General features: G+C 42.6%; 1 protein-coding gene and 1 non-coding gene across 3 annotated transcripts in view; both read left to right on the forward strand.

The window, feature by feature from the left end:
- EVA1A (eva-1 homolog A, regulator of programmed cell death) overlaps nucleotides 1-15,207 on the forward strand; it is a 204,635-nt gene that overhangs the window by 111,612 nt on the left and 77,816 nt on the right. The gene's annotated exons all lie outside the window — the stretch shown is intronic.
- Nucleotides 11,298-11,369, forward strand: TRNAC-GCA (transfer RNA cysteine (anticodon GCA)). Its single transcript has one exon. It is a non-coding gene; the product is annotated as a tRNA-Cys (tRNA).

Here is a 15,207-nt window from a genome sequence, read left to right on the forward strand (position 1 = left end):
TTACCTGTCCCAGGCTGTGCAAAGGTTCACCAGCTCTTTACATATGTGGGGCTCTTGAACCTAGGATCATAGAAACTGCTTTACTTCCTGACTGCTCTTCATACATGTTTTTCCTGAAGTCTTAGGCAGATTTTCTTCAAGAAAATATATTTAACCATTAGCATTGACATTTTGGTTATGGCAAGAATATTTTCCTGTGTAGAGGGACTTTTAATGATCCCTCTGTTTCTCTGTAAGTGCTCCTCTGCAGGCTTCCTGAAGGGATTTCTGTCTCTGTGTCTCAGGGGTCTCATCCTGGCTTGGAGAGTTGTGTTTTCCTGAGGGACCTTACTTAGCAAGTTGTAGGTCTCAGTGTAGCTGGGTCCAACCCACTTTGAAGTTCAAGACTAAGGTTTGGACTAACAACCTGGAGTCCAAGTAGAAGGCTGGAGTGCTGAGTGCACAGACATATTGACCCGAATAGGAATACATTTGCAAATAGGTGTGTTATTAAACACGCTCTAATGCTGACCAGATGTAGCTGTCTATGGTATAATCAGCTACATATGGACTAGATACATTGGCCTCCCTTTGTAGTCAGTATATGAAAAGAAAAAGACATTTCTAGGTTGCAGTTCATCTCATTTTCAAGTAGGTATCTCAGGGACCCCTCTCTCATTTTTAAAGGAACCCATGGTGACTGGACCAGATGTGAATACCTGCATTGTTGACATCTGAAGTTATGCCAGATAGTTCTTATCTTGAACATGTTTCCTAGAAAATTATCTATTTTCAATAATTGTTTCTCATTACTTTCCTGTCTTCAAACCTCATGATGTCTAAATTATCTTCAAGCATATTGTTGATTACAATTTTACTAAATTGCCTCAAATAATCTCTTTTTTAAAACATATTAGTCTTTGACAGTTTTACATCTTATTACCAGACAAGTAGAAAATTAGTGCATAGTTAAATAATATCTGCTTTGTCTAAATAACATCTCTTCTAAAGATTTCTTAGTCTTCAGTGGGTTTGAACCCTATTTTGCAGGATGGGATTCAGGTTTTCATTCTGATTCTGAATGTAACTGTCTAGAGGTTTCACATCTCTGGCTGTAGCCAAGGAAATTTGTTTTTGTACTGTACTACATGGAGCTCAGTAGCCCATATATACGCATAAAGTGACATTTTAGACAATTTGGTTTATTTATATATCCTGCCTAATATTTGCACAATCTGTCTTTGATGTTTCAGCCTAGGGCTGTTCAAAAGCACTCAACAGTCATATTTAACTGGATCATGGGTATTGGACCAGCTGGATTACTCTTGGATCAGTGCTGACAATAATGGGTTCTCACACACGGAATGCCCATGTGGACAGTTACATTTTCACTTCCCAGCTTCTTGTCACTGTGCAAAGATGAAACCTTGGGAAGAGTTTATCTTTGAAGGATGCAGTGGTCTTAATATAGTTTCCTTGCTCTGGCAGCTGTTCCTGTGAAGGACACAAGAATGCAGGAGAGAGGCGTGTTGCTATTTATTTCTTGTTTTGACCCATCTTTGAAAACAGTGAATCCCAAAAATGGACATGGCAATGATGTCCTTCTTACAGCATAGAAAAGCAAAGATTCTCTTTTCTGTTTTGGGACATCAAAGGAATCCATGTCCTTCTGAAATGCATTTCCTTTTCCTACTTCATGAAAAAAACCCCTTTCCCAATCTTTTGTTTCAGTGGAAGCTTACCCAACTCAGAAGCAGGAGTTTGCTGTTAGGGCTAGAGTTTGTAACATTGAAAACATGAGAATTCTCAACCAGAAATGCCTTGAACCAGCACAAGAATAGCAGTTTATCCCATAGTCAAAGCTCCTGGTGTGTTTATGCGCTGTATCAGGCAGAATGCTCCTGCAGATCCAGTTTCACCAGCTCTGTGTGGTGTTTGTCCTCATGGAAGCAGCTGGACTGACACCAGCAGGTCCATGAGCACTTCCAAACCCTCCTGCTTCCTGGCTGCCCAGCCATCCTGTGTGCCCAGCTCTGCAGGAGAGGTTCTGCCTGGTTGGAAGGACATGCTGCAGCCAGACCTGCAAGGAACTGCTTGCTTGGACAACCTGTGTCACCTGGAGAAGGGACCAGGCCCCTGCAGTGAGGTGAACACCTCCAGAAACACAGGGAAACGCCATTCTAAGCAGAGCATTTGGTGCATGCAGCTTCCAACTAGGTCCAGTGGTTTGTAAGGCTATACCAGGAACTACCCAGTCCTGATCTTGGCAAAAGCCAACACAGCCTGATTAGAGCCTTCTCCAGCTGGCTCTAAACACATCAGCACCATCAGCCAGTCTTGCAGCATGCCATGCTTGGCCACTCCACTGTCTCTGCCCCATAGAGGTGTCCTGGGAATTACTGGTGTTGGTTTGGTGCCTACTGGTGGGAAATCCCTGTGCCAGGGTGAGTCCCCCATCTTGCAGCTCCCAGCATCTCCTGTGCACTTGGTGTCTCTCAAGCAGCAGAGGAGGCAGGGAATGAGTCTGAATACTTCAAGGAGGCAGCTATGACCTGCCAGGCATCCCTGATACTGGGCAGCCAGACTGGAGATTTAACTGTGTTTTGGAGAGAGTCTCCATGGGTTTGTACAATTAAAATGTTCCCTGGCCCTAAGGGCAAGTGGCAAGGCATGGCTCACATCTGAACAGAAGAAATCTCTATACCCAAACTAGCTGCAGTGAAAACTCCCTGGTTGTGCTGTCCCCTGTACGATTCCAGGGCAGAGAACTGACCAAAATTCCTATGGAAATTTTATAAGTTACAAAATGTGTACAATTCCAAGCCAGTGCTTGAGCCCTTTAGTTTATTAATGTATATATCTATATCCTGGATTTGAAGTTCAGATCAAGGAGTTTTATTAATCTTTTTTCTTCCTGTCCCTCTTTGTTTATTCTTTAGTCTTTCTGGGATAACAGGCTATGGCATTCATGAGCCTGGCATGCTAAAAAACATCCCTGCTACAGATCAACACAGCTTTACTGTCAGAAAGGGCATGGGGCTGCAAAAAAATATGGGGGAAATATTGAGGCTGTCTGGGCCATGTGAGCTGGAGAGTGAGTCTGGCATTGGCCAGAGAATGGCCAGTGAACCCTGAACTTGGCTCCCATCATAGTGAGAGAGCAAGAGAGGAACAGAGGTGAGGGCTGTGCCCTGCCACTGCAGAGGATGCTGCCCCATTTTTTGTTCTTGGGCTGTTCTCAAATATTTTTGTCCAGTTCTTTCTCTTATTTTTGTTGCCATGAGGTTGGCAAAGCAAAACCAGCTAATGCCAGTTGTTCCTTCTGTCCACAGGACATGGCCACTTGGCTGCTCAAGTTTCCTCTTCTGCTTTTGCTGTTCTCCCTCTCTGAGAAAGGAGCAGCTGTTCCATGCGCCTCTGTCTGGGACATTCAGAGAAGGAGAATGCCTCTTCTCTCACACTAATGACCTTGTCCATGATTTCTCAGCCTACTTGGAAGGGAGATTAGACAACATCCATCATTATTTAGACTGGCAGTGGAAACCAAACTGGGCTAATTTGATAACTTTGAAAAATACAGACTTCTCAGACCAGTGTTTCTTTTGGACATGTACCTTCTAGTAGCATTTAATTTATTTCTTTAATTACCACTCCAAATCTTTATTAAATATTACCAGTTCAGTCTGAACTCTGGTTTTCTTTGATGGTTCTTAGGATCAGATCCTATTGCCAAGAGAAGCTGGAACATTTCTAGTTATTAACCAAGAGAAGCTGGAACATTTCTAGTCATTAACCAAAAATGACTCTGAAAGGGGCTTTGGGATCAGAAATATGGAGATATTGAAGTAACCTTTCTAGTCAAAGTTTGAATCCCTTCTTAGATAACAGCTTTTGCAGGGAGAAAGTCCAAACTCCCTAAACACAGTGGGCAGAAAAACTCAGTAAGAGATTATGTCTTGTCCAAGTGGCTCCTAGGACCTGCTGCAAAATACTTCCAGTGGAGTCAACAGGTTTTGAGTCAGGTCTCGGGTGACTCTGTTCTGCAATAAACATAGCAGTAATTGTAGACTTGTAGACCATGGTGCTCATTTTGGTCACCATGATATTATTATAACAGATTCCCAGTCCACAAACACACCCTTCCCTTTGCTAGCCCAGCAGATCCTGTGAACCTAACATGCTGTTGAAAGAGAGTTCCACATAGTGTGGTTTCCCTGAGCCTTTCAAACATGTCATAAAACCAGAGGAGCTGCAGTAATCATCATTATTAGTAACCAGACTTGGAGCCTGACTCTGAATCTGCCGTGAATATAAACAACCTGTGTTCGTGTGCATCCTCCCTGCCTTTGGTGATGAGTGTTTCACTGTGAGATTAGAGGATGAAGGCTCTGAGATAATGATTTCAGCTGTGTGCCTCTTAGCACTGTAAAGCCCATAGAATATCAGAAAATTTATTGCTGTGACTTAGTTGCAAACTCCCTGGAGTGGTCAGGGGTTGTGGACCTCATGATAAATAGCACACGCTAATATTTAGCAAATGATAATGCAGACCACAGAAAAATGGGAACAGAGGAAAACATACTCCCAAGGGCTGACAACTAATGCAAAGAGCCAAGAAATAGTTTATAGTGGGAGGGAATTTCCCCAGCTTCCCTCCTCCATGCATAAGTCACTGCATTATGGATGCATTGCACAGAGCCCAACATTGATTCCTCAAGCACCAAAGTTACTCCTGGCAGGAGTTCAGAACATACAAACTCACAAAGCCCCACAGGCAGAGCAGACCTGATGTTTTCCAGCCCCAGCTGGAAGGTGGTAGAGCCTATATTTGAAGCAGATGAAAGGGCTTGTGACTGAAGCTTAACTGGTTGTTTATAGGTCTTCTCTGATGTGTCTGTGCCATCTGCTTCATGCACAGGGCAGGCATCTTACCAGACCACTTCTCTGTCAACCCTTCCCACTTAGCTCCTTTCCAGAGAGCTAAAAAGTCCTCCATCTTCTTTCACCCAACCAACATGGACATATTTGTGCTAGAATTCTCCCTCTGCCTGGGTAATGCCCTCCTGGAAGAGTGACATTCCCTGATCATAAACAGAAGTGTGTCATTCCACGGGATGAGGCACAGACAGCATGATGTCAGAGGGTGGTGGGTGAGCCCTTCTGGGATCAGGATCCCTTGGTGAGGTATTGGACATGCATTTGTACAGACAGCACTGCTCTGGTGAGTGCTGTGCCAAATTATGTCAGCCCTTGAGGCAGGAGGGTTTGTACAGCTGGTAAGGGGTTGGGGTAAGCTGGGGGCTGGGGTGACCTACAGCCCCTTTTCCTTTTTATGGCCTTTAAAAGAGGCAGCTGAAAGGTGGATGATGCCAACCAGCTGTGCCTGCCACTTCCAGTCTGGGTTGGGCATGGTGAATTCCTGGTGAATGAGTAGAAAGGAAGGAGAGGGAGGAATGAGGGGCAGCCAAGACACAGTCTTGAAACATGACAGGTCTGCAGTGGATGAGGCAGCTTCCCCTTGATGCCTGCAGGAAATTTGGGTCATTAGCAGGTGATGGATGCCTTAGCAGAGCTGTCTGTCCTGTGGTGATGGAAAATGTCCACCTCATGTAGCACCACTGTGCTTAGCCCACAACTGAACTGAGCAAATTCAGAGGCAGAGCGTGGCAATGCCCAAGGGCTTTAGACATTACTTTGGGATTGAAGGTGAAAAATGATGTGGGTAAACAACTGATTGTGAGAAGCAAGGCTCTGATTGCAATTGAATTTGATTTTTCCTTCATTTGTGGGAAATATAGACTGTCAGAAATCAGACATTCAGTCATGAAACTTGTGAGAGACAAGGATTAGAACTGCAGACTTGGGCTCATAAGGTGAGAATTTAAGTTTCCTGTGTGATTATATGGAAACTGCAGTAAAACACACATAAAACCAAATTGCGAGTCATGCGTTTCAGATGCTGGGAAGGGAGGAATGATGGATAGCCTGTGGCAAAATCCAGTGTACGTACGTGTGACTGCAAAAGATCAGAAGAAGGCATAAGCATCTGATTTAGAATACTTGTAGTGCAGAGGCAGATTCGTAGCATATGTTGAGAGCTTATAGGGAACAGGCCATGCAATATGTGATACCACACGCAGAGAGCCAGCACTCTGGAAACTTCCTTCTCCTGGGAAAAAGATCATGGAGCAACATTTATTTTTAAGAGGCACCCTCATGTTTTATATATTTGCACTTTCTGTCATGATATTTGATAGCATTGCATTTCATCACTTGGAGACACACTGCTTGGGAAGGCAGGCCTGGAGAGTACCTGTACTCTGCTCAAATCCCTTTGCTGTGGCTGCATGCCATACTAGTCCCTTTATTTGGCCATTGTGTGTTCTGAGAGCAAATTGTGTGTAGTTGGGTTGAACTGATGAAGTATATCCTGGGAGAGATGCACTGGAGGAGGACACCATGGATTGACAGACCCAAGGAGTAGATCAGTGAGATGCTCACAAATAGCAAGTCCAGCCCTTTCTCCTGAGTTCAAAAAGAGCTTAACATGAAACCTGTATGCTTTCAAAATCCTGTGTTCTCAAATCAAAGCAGCAATGCCCTAATTAAAGCCACGTCTAACCTTGACTCCTTACACATAACACAGAGGAGCTGGCTGTCTTGCCTGTGCCCTCCCTCTGCCCTCCCTGACAGCCTTACAGCCCTTTTTATGAGCAGACTGGAACACTGTGCATTCACCTCTGGCTGTGGGTAAGCAGGAGCCTCTGATAGTGTCCTGCCTCTTGCTGGAGTGGAGGTGACTGGTGGAGACACATCTCTACCAGCCAAAATATCTCATCTGTGATGACACAGACCCTTCTGTCAACATCTCCTTCACGCTGGATGGAATATCATTTGGTTGAGGCCAGGGGGAGAAACCTTCCCCCTTCAGATCCATTTTCCAGTGAGTAGGGGCTGCTTTCAGGTATTGAACAGGCAGCCAAGGCCCTTTACTGCTCTTTGCTGACACCATCACTCAGCATCCTCCTGCAGCATAGCTGGGGGGAGTGGGGGCCCTCTGGCTGCTTTCCAGCTACCAACAGCTGCACGTTCCCCTCCACAGAGGTGACTCTGGTCCCAGGGAGATGGCCTGATGCAATGGTGTTTGGAAAGACCTGCAGCAAAGAAGCAGAACTGGGAGGAAGGGATCATTGCTGGGGTAAGAATGGTGGAAAAGACTCCAGGAAGGAAACTGGCAATGAGAAATGTGGTTGGCAATGGGAGAGAAGTAGGAGTTATGGAAAAGGAATGAAAGAGAAAACTCTGAGAGGAGCAGTTCAATCACTCTGTAGATAATACAGGATATTTGAGCCAGGATTTCAATTTTTCTTTTTTCTTTTTTCTTTTTTTTTTTTTGTAATATTCCAGCTCTGATCTGAGTTACTGCAGAAGAATTGTTTTATTGTTTTGTGCCTGACTTTCCCCATTTATGAACCAGATAATGGCCATTAGCAAACCTATAGCAGGTGAGGGCATCTTCAGATCCAAGTCTGAAAGTGTTGACACTTGAGCATTATTGATAGACATGCGGAGACAGGCTGTCTCTGTGAATACTTCTGCAAAAATCTTCTTGAGTCTCTTTAAATTTGGCAGCTCCTAGAGCCCATGCACAAAACCTGGAGCACCTTCACAAGGTCTGACACTGGTACTTATGCCCTTAACTGTTTTACAGTGCTGGTGTTGTGAGGGGAGGGAGCAACAGAGCTCCGAGCACATCCTTAAGGACCAAACACCCATAAGATTCGTCTGCAGTTCCAAAAGTGCAAGTGAGGTCTCTGTCTGAACCAGTCTGGGAAGCCTGGACAGGCCTGGGTGACCTTAGATAGGTCAATTACTCCCTCATTTCTACATCTCTGCATTTAAAAATAAAATATGAGGATACTTTGCAGAAGAGTGATGAAGGTAAGTAAGATAAAGAGTAGGATGTGATGAGATATATTCAGAATCTGTGGAAGTGCTCAGATAAAAGTTCTCCATGAAGGTGGATGCTGTTATCTGCCACTTATCTGCCATTCACCTCACTGCACTCCACCCTCGGTCACTAACCATTAACATCACTCAGAGACTTGAAGTGATTTCAACAAATTGTCTGAGATGTGCTGCTCTCATTTCAATAGGTCTTAGGCAAGACAACAGGAGAAAGTAATGCAATGTCACAATGCTGATAGCAAGCGAGTCACAGATGCTGATACCAAGAGACTTATTTAGTCCATTTTGATCTTTTTTGCCTTGCTTTTCTCGTCTCATCAAACAATCATTGCTGTACTCCACAACTGTGTCTCCCTGACATCCTTCCTTAGGACCCACAGCCCAGGCCTGAAGCTCCCTAAAGAACTGGCCATTTTGAAGATCTTCACTGTGTTCACCTTTGTTCACATCTCTTTTCAGAACCTGTGTAAGTGATGAGGTGGAAGTATTAGACACTTCAGATGGAAGCATTATAGACACAGTCCTGACTTTGATGTAGGCTGCTGGTTGTGCTTCACTGGCCTGTGTGTGCAGCAGAATGCTGGAACTGGTGGGAGCCGGGGACGTTCAATAGTCTGGTGTTCAGTTACTTGAAAGTTTCACATCTTCTGAACCAAGGCAGTACTTGGCCTTTTTATTTTCTCCCCACTTTGCTGTCTCAGAACTGTCCTGGCCTGTTCCTTATGCCAGTCTGAGTCACACAGCAGCTGGAATAAGCTTCTCTCTCCATTAGCTTTTGGAAATGTTTGTGCTTTGAAAGGGCAGGGCCCATGTAGAGGATACTTCATTTTCTCCAATTTACATAATTTTTCTGTTCAGATGTTTGGTTGTTTTTTGGGGTGTGTATGTCTTCAAACTTCCAGAACTCTGTTGAAACAGCTATTTCATGACTGGTGATGGAAATTTGTATTTCTGTTTAGTGGAATGACACAAAGAAATAAAGAGTTCAGACATGAAGCTGATACAGAATCTTGTTCTTGTACTGGGGTGACCCCATGTCCATGGTGGAAAAGGAGTTCTGATCTGTGCGAAGGGTGTCTGTAGGCACTACAGACAGAAACTTTTCCACATGCCCATATACCTTACTGCACTTCTTGTGGGTTAGCTGACTTTCTCCAAGTTGGGGAACATCCATAGAGTGCTGTGAGTGGAAGTGACATATTTACCTCGCCTTGTCTCCTTTCATCCCATTTTAGACCTCAAACTGTCTAACAGCATTAGGAGGCCCCACAGAATAAGAACTTGAAGTCAGTACTGCTGGATTTACTGAATCTCTGTGCTATCTCCTGACACTAACATTAACTGAATACATCAGGAAAGGGGCGAATTTTTAGGGATATGGGAAACAGGAAAATCTTAGAAATGAAACTTGGGAAACCAAATCTGCCTGCTGTGTTTGTCATGCAATTAGTCAAGAAGCTGGCTCACAAAGTTGTCTCTGAAAACCAGAAGAATCAAATGAGAGCCAGAGGACAGAGGAGAATATGTTGTATTGATCTTTACAAATGAGCAGCAGTCATTAAAAGAGTTAGTAACTATCCAATAAATTTGGCTTCCATGTCTAGTGAAAGAATCTAAATAAGGAAGGAAGAAGAATTTGCTGTGCTATGCATTCACATGGAGTCATATGTATATTAGTGAACTCTCAAGAGAGTTGCCAAAATGGAATGTAAATGATGGAAAAAAGAGGGGGTGAATTTTGTTGTCATGGAATACTGGAGAAAAGACTAAACAAAGTAAATCTGTAAGCAGTTAAAGCAAACCTCATCCCTGGTGAAGAAGATTTTATTGAATTTTCTGTGTGACTCAGAGCACACTTTAGTTATTAGTTTGATTCCTTTAGTAGCATGTAGGAAGTATGCTGCCCCTCTACACATGTTGATTTCACCGTTGAAAAGGAACATGGATGACACACACATTGATTTGTAGGAAGGAAATCCAGACAAAACTTAATCACTTGGCTTGATCCAACTGCAGGCCAAGTAGATGAAAAGAATATGGTCATTTAATCTGTGTAAATAAGATGTCTATTCATGTACTGAGGCAATTAATGTATTGTTTCATGAAGACTGCGCTGAAAATTTAATTTAAATTGACTGGAGATGAGGATTTTAAAGCAGACTGAAAACAGGCTGGAGGCACCAGAAACACATAGCAATGAATAAATGCCAAGACTTGGTGGAAGATACCTCAGGGGAACAGAAGGGAACAATGTTAGACTGCTTTTGTTTAAGATCCTTATTTATGGTTTGGAAGGAGGGTTGGCTATGGTAGCTCATTGTGGGATGGTGCTCATCTTAGGAGAGATCATCCTTTCCAAAGCCCTCATACTAATAATTTTTGATGTGTGGCAAACTTTGGATGAATCAAAATCACAGCAAATGGTGCCAAAAAGTTCAGTCTGGGGACCTTACCCAAATTCCCAGTGAATGTACCTGTCTGTAGGTGCTTTCTACAGAAATCTCAGTCCATGTGGTCCGCCATTTAGAGCAAACAAATTCTCTTAGTTTCTATTAGGCTTCAGCCTCTCCCATTTATTTATTTAGTGTTTGTCTGACTTTTCTTGCATTGGATTCTCCAAACCAGATCCTCCTGGCTGACCCCATGGACATGCTGTTTCACTGTACTGGTGTTTGAACACATATTGTGATTCCAGCAAGAATCTTGATACTAAGAAATATTTCAGACAGAGGGCTGGTGATGCAATAGGGACCTGTAGGATCTCTGTTTCCTTACTAAATTTACTGTTCTCCAGCCTGTTTCCAGAGGCCTGGGAATTACTCAGTGAAAGCTGAACTTCAGGACTGTCCTTTGGGAATTATCACCATTGCTTTGAGATGGGGATTCAGTCCCTGGAGTCATCAGGCCACTGTTACTTCTGATTGTGGGTGTTCAGCTACTCTGCTGAGGGGACAAGGGCATGGTGCTGGCTGAGAAAAGGGATGGGCAATGCAGCTGGCCTTGCTGTGCACATCTGGTCAAAGGAACTGGACAGATAAGTCTGTTCCATATCTGGAAAGAAGTGCAGGGAAGGAGTTAAAGGGAATGCAGAGCAATTTTCCCATAATTTTGCAATTTGTTGCCTGGTACTGTCCAGCACTAGCTGTAAGTTTTTATTTGTTCATAAGACATTGCTGAGCTACCCCAGAAATCCTACACCCCTGTGTGTCTTGTACAAGGCTCAGGAAGAAATGCAGTGAGGTTGTCTGTGCTGGACCAGTTCTGCAAGGCTGGCTCATATTCATATTATGAACTCCTTGGGGCAGGAATGTCCTAATGGGTTTCATTTACAAAAGGAAGACATTCAGGAAGGGGGTATAGCTCAGTGGTAGAGCATTTGACTGCAGATCAAGAGGTCCCTGGTTCAACTCCAGGTGCCCCCTCATGTGCCTTTTTTTTTGGGAAGATATTAGAAAAACAACTCTTTATTGTGTGGGTGGTGAGGCACTGGAACAGGTTCTCCAGAGAAGCTGTGGATGCCCCATCTCTGGAAGTGTTCAAGGCCAGGCTGGATCGGGCTTGGAGCAACCTTGCCTAGTTAAAGATGTCCTTGTCCATGACAGGTGATTGGAATGAGAGGATCTTTAGAGTCTCTTCCAACCCAAACAATTCTTATGATTTTATGATTTTTTGTGGTTTTAAGGAAATACACATAGTGTTTAGACACTGAGTAGCAGGATTGAGATTATGAAGGAAATTAAAGCATGAGCAACCAAAGGGACAAGCCACAGCCAAAAAGCAAGTAAAGATGGAGAGGAGTGAGTGTTAACCACAGGAGCACATTTATTTCAACCCCTGTAAGAATCTCCATTTTCTCTGCATAGTCTTCTTGTTTGGGTACAGATACCCCAATCTTAGGGTCAAAAATGCCAAATTTCCCTCTTTTTCTCCAGTGCTTGGCTGAAGGAAGCATTCCTCACATATTCCTGTGCTTAAGTGAACATTGGTTTGGGTCTTGAGTGGGAGGGATGACTAAGGACTAAGAATTAATTGCTTGATTCATTCTCTGATTATTCTTTACAAGTATTAGAAAAGGTGTTATTATCTGCTGAAAGATCATTATTTTAATTGTGCTTTGATGAGAAGAGAAAACAAGGGAATCAGTTACTCCATTAGTAGTGTATTAAAGACAAATGCAGAATCCCATGAAACTTTTCCCAAAGATGACATTTATTAGGTTGTAAAATAACCTCCCACAGAAGCCTGTCATTTAACTGATAAATTACTGAGGCCAAGAGGCCATAAGACCTCCTTAAATTAATTGCTGTTTGAACTGGAGTGAAAATTAAAAGAAGTTGGTTTGAAGATTCCCAGTGACTGTAAGTATCCCACAAAATTGTCAAAGATACCAGAATTATATCTGTTCTGAATGTCTAGATTTAACTTTTACCTGCTGGCCACTATGCGATCTTTTAAGGTTGAAGGAACTTCGTTAGCTAATTCTAGTTCTCTCTTTGAACACTTATAGTCTGTGATTAAGAAACCTCTCAGCCTTTTCTTTGTAAAATTAAAGAGGTAAATCTTCTCATGTCTTTCTCCATAATGAGGTTTCCCATTTCTTTATTCATTCTTGTGTCTTTTCCCTCAATTATTTTTCGTTCTTCAGTACCTGCTGCCTTTAGAATGGGCTCTGAATACCATCAGCAGTTGCACCAATGCCAGATTGGGTTGTTATATAATTTCGTCACTTCTTCTACTTGGTATTACATCTCTAGTACATGCATTATGCTGCTGAAGATGTCTATGTTACACCACTTAGATTCTGTCACTTTCTAGGCTTTTTCCAGTTTGCTTCTGGCCTCCTTTGTCATGCCTGAGAAGCAAGTTCTCCACTGCCTAATCTTACATTCAGGACTTCACTGAAATTCACTGTTGGCTTGTGTGCAACCTTTTCTCCTGTGTCAGCAATAAAAACACTAAATAGCAACTGGTAAGATAACATCTATAGGGGCCTGAAAATTCACTTGCTGAGTGAACATTTGCCATTTATTATTTAATTTGGAGAGCTATCAGCTGGTCTCCAATTAGTCTACACTGTACTATGTTTATTTTAAACCAGCCAAGTATATTACTCAAGAATTCAAATTTGGTGCTCTTCAAAAGCCCATTGCCTCAATACTATTACTTTTATCAAGCTCATTTGTAGGCTCATCAAAACATGAGACTGGATTAATTAATAAGACTCCTTTTCCATTACACGTTGTTAATGTATATTAATTATTTATTTGTTGAGCGCTGTCACGGATGTTCTGGGATTTTGCCTGTGATTGATGTACTGCAGACAAGCCCAGGATGACAGGCTTAATTATCTCTTTTTAATGTGTGTGGTGTATGGAGAGCATCCACTTATTTACCTCCTAAAATATTCCTCAAGTTTCAGGGAGGCATTGTGTTGCAGTGAGTTGGACACATACATAACAAGCAGCTACTGGATTTCACTAAGGGATTTTAATTTTTAATACTATTCTAAATGTGTCTGTTGGTTTTTATTATTGTATCATGCTCCCTTCTGAGTAGCTGTTTGCATACAGAATCCCTTGGGTATGTGCTTCTTGAGAAAAGAGACAGGAGCAATCCTTGGGAAGATCACCTGACCTGGTCTGAACCCAACTATGTTATTTTCCATTCTTTTCCTGCACCCATCAGATGAGCATGGGAACATCTTCTGGTAGTGCATTAGTCAAAATGATCATACATCTTTCAACTATTGTTTTTATAACCTCTCCTCTGGGGAAGAGTGTTTGAAGTGCAGCATATTATTTTCTTAAGATTTTAAGGCAGTTTGACTTTTATGAAATGTGTGTCCTCTTACATCTTTTAGAATCACAGCATCATTAATGTTGGAAAAGACCTTTCAGATCATTAAGTCCAACCATTAACCCAGCACTGCCAAGCCCACCACTAAACCATGTCCCTCAAAGCCACATCACATCTTCTAAATATCTCCAGGGATGGAGACTCCACTGCTGTCCTGGGCGGCCTCTTCCAGTGCTTGACAATCCTTTCAGTAAAGACAATTTTCCTAATATTCAATCTACACCTCCACTGGTGCAACTTGAAGCCATTTCCTCCTGTCCTATCACTTGCTACCTGGGAGAAGAGACTCATCCCAGCTTGCTATAACCTCCTTGCAAATACCTCTGTCTTTTCCTCATTCTTTGTCATTATGTTCTCCTCTGCTTCCAGCAAAGGATGGAGATTCTTGACCCTTCTTGGGTTGGTAATATATTTATAGAAACGTTTTTTATTGTTTTTTTAAGAGCAGTAGCTGCACTTTTATTTCACATAACAGATGCAAAAGAATGGAACCATGTATCTTTAGTGAAAAGGAATGGGATTTGAAGTAGTCTGCAGTTCCTACAGGAATTCATTCCACCGTTTTGATAAGACCCTTTTTTCTTTTCCCATTGATCCAGAGGATCATAGTTGCTAACCATTGTCTTCTTCTGGTCCTTGACTAAGTCTTGGAGATGTCCTAAGTGCAGACCACAAAGATACAGGCACAGAATTCTGGAGTTCTTCAGGAAGCTGGAATAGACAGTGGAGGAGGGATTTACTGTGCCATGATGCTCTCAGCCTGATGACTTTCTTGTTTCAAATATCTCTGGGCCCATACCTGTGCCATGGATATATCCATCTGTCCAGCCTGACATGACAGACATTACTCAAAAATAGCAGAGGATGGGAGCTTAGCATCAGCATTCCCTATCAGCTCAGCTGTTGGAAAGAAACCTTCCTTCTCTGAGACACTGGGGATTCCAGGTTGAAGTGGGATTTGATTCAGGAATCTTAGCTCAGAGTCTGGAACATGTTGGCAAAGCTGAGTTCTGGGTATGCAGATGGCTAATGATTAATGGCTAAAACCCAAGAAGAGCTGCATTATAAATGGAGAGATTTGTGTTATTTCTCACAGAATATGACTGTGCTTCTTTGCAATGGCCAGTTTTGATACACACTGATAACAAATTGGGGCAAAATTTATAGGCTTCAGGGAGGTCAGATGTGTTTTATTTTTTTTTTTGTCCTGGTGGTTTTTTTTCCTCTCTCTTTTTTTTTTTTTTTTTTTTTCATTTCTGTCACCTTGCTTACATAGTAAGCCCCTTGCTCAAATTCATCACCTTCCTGAGGGTAGAAATGCAACTCTGAGATATTGAAAACAATTAAAACTTAACATGACAAGATTATAGGCATCTATAGGCATCTAACTAATCTCCTTAAGAT

Source organism: Melospiza melodia, chromosome 3 (assembly GCF_035770615.1).
Source record: "Melospiza melodia melodia isolate bMelMel2 chromosome 3, bMelMel2.pri, whole genome shotgun sequence".
NCBI lineage: Eukaryota > Metazoa > Chordata > Aves > Passeriformes > Passerellidae > Melospiza > Melospiza melodia.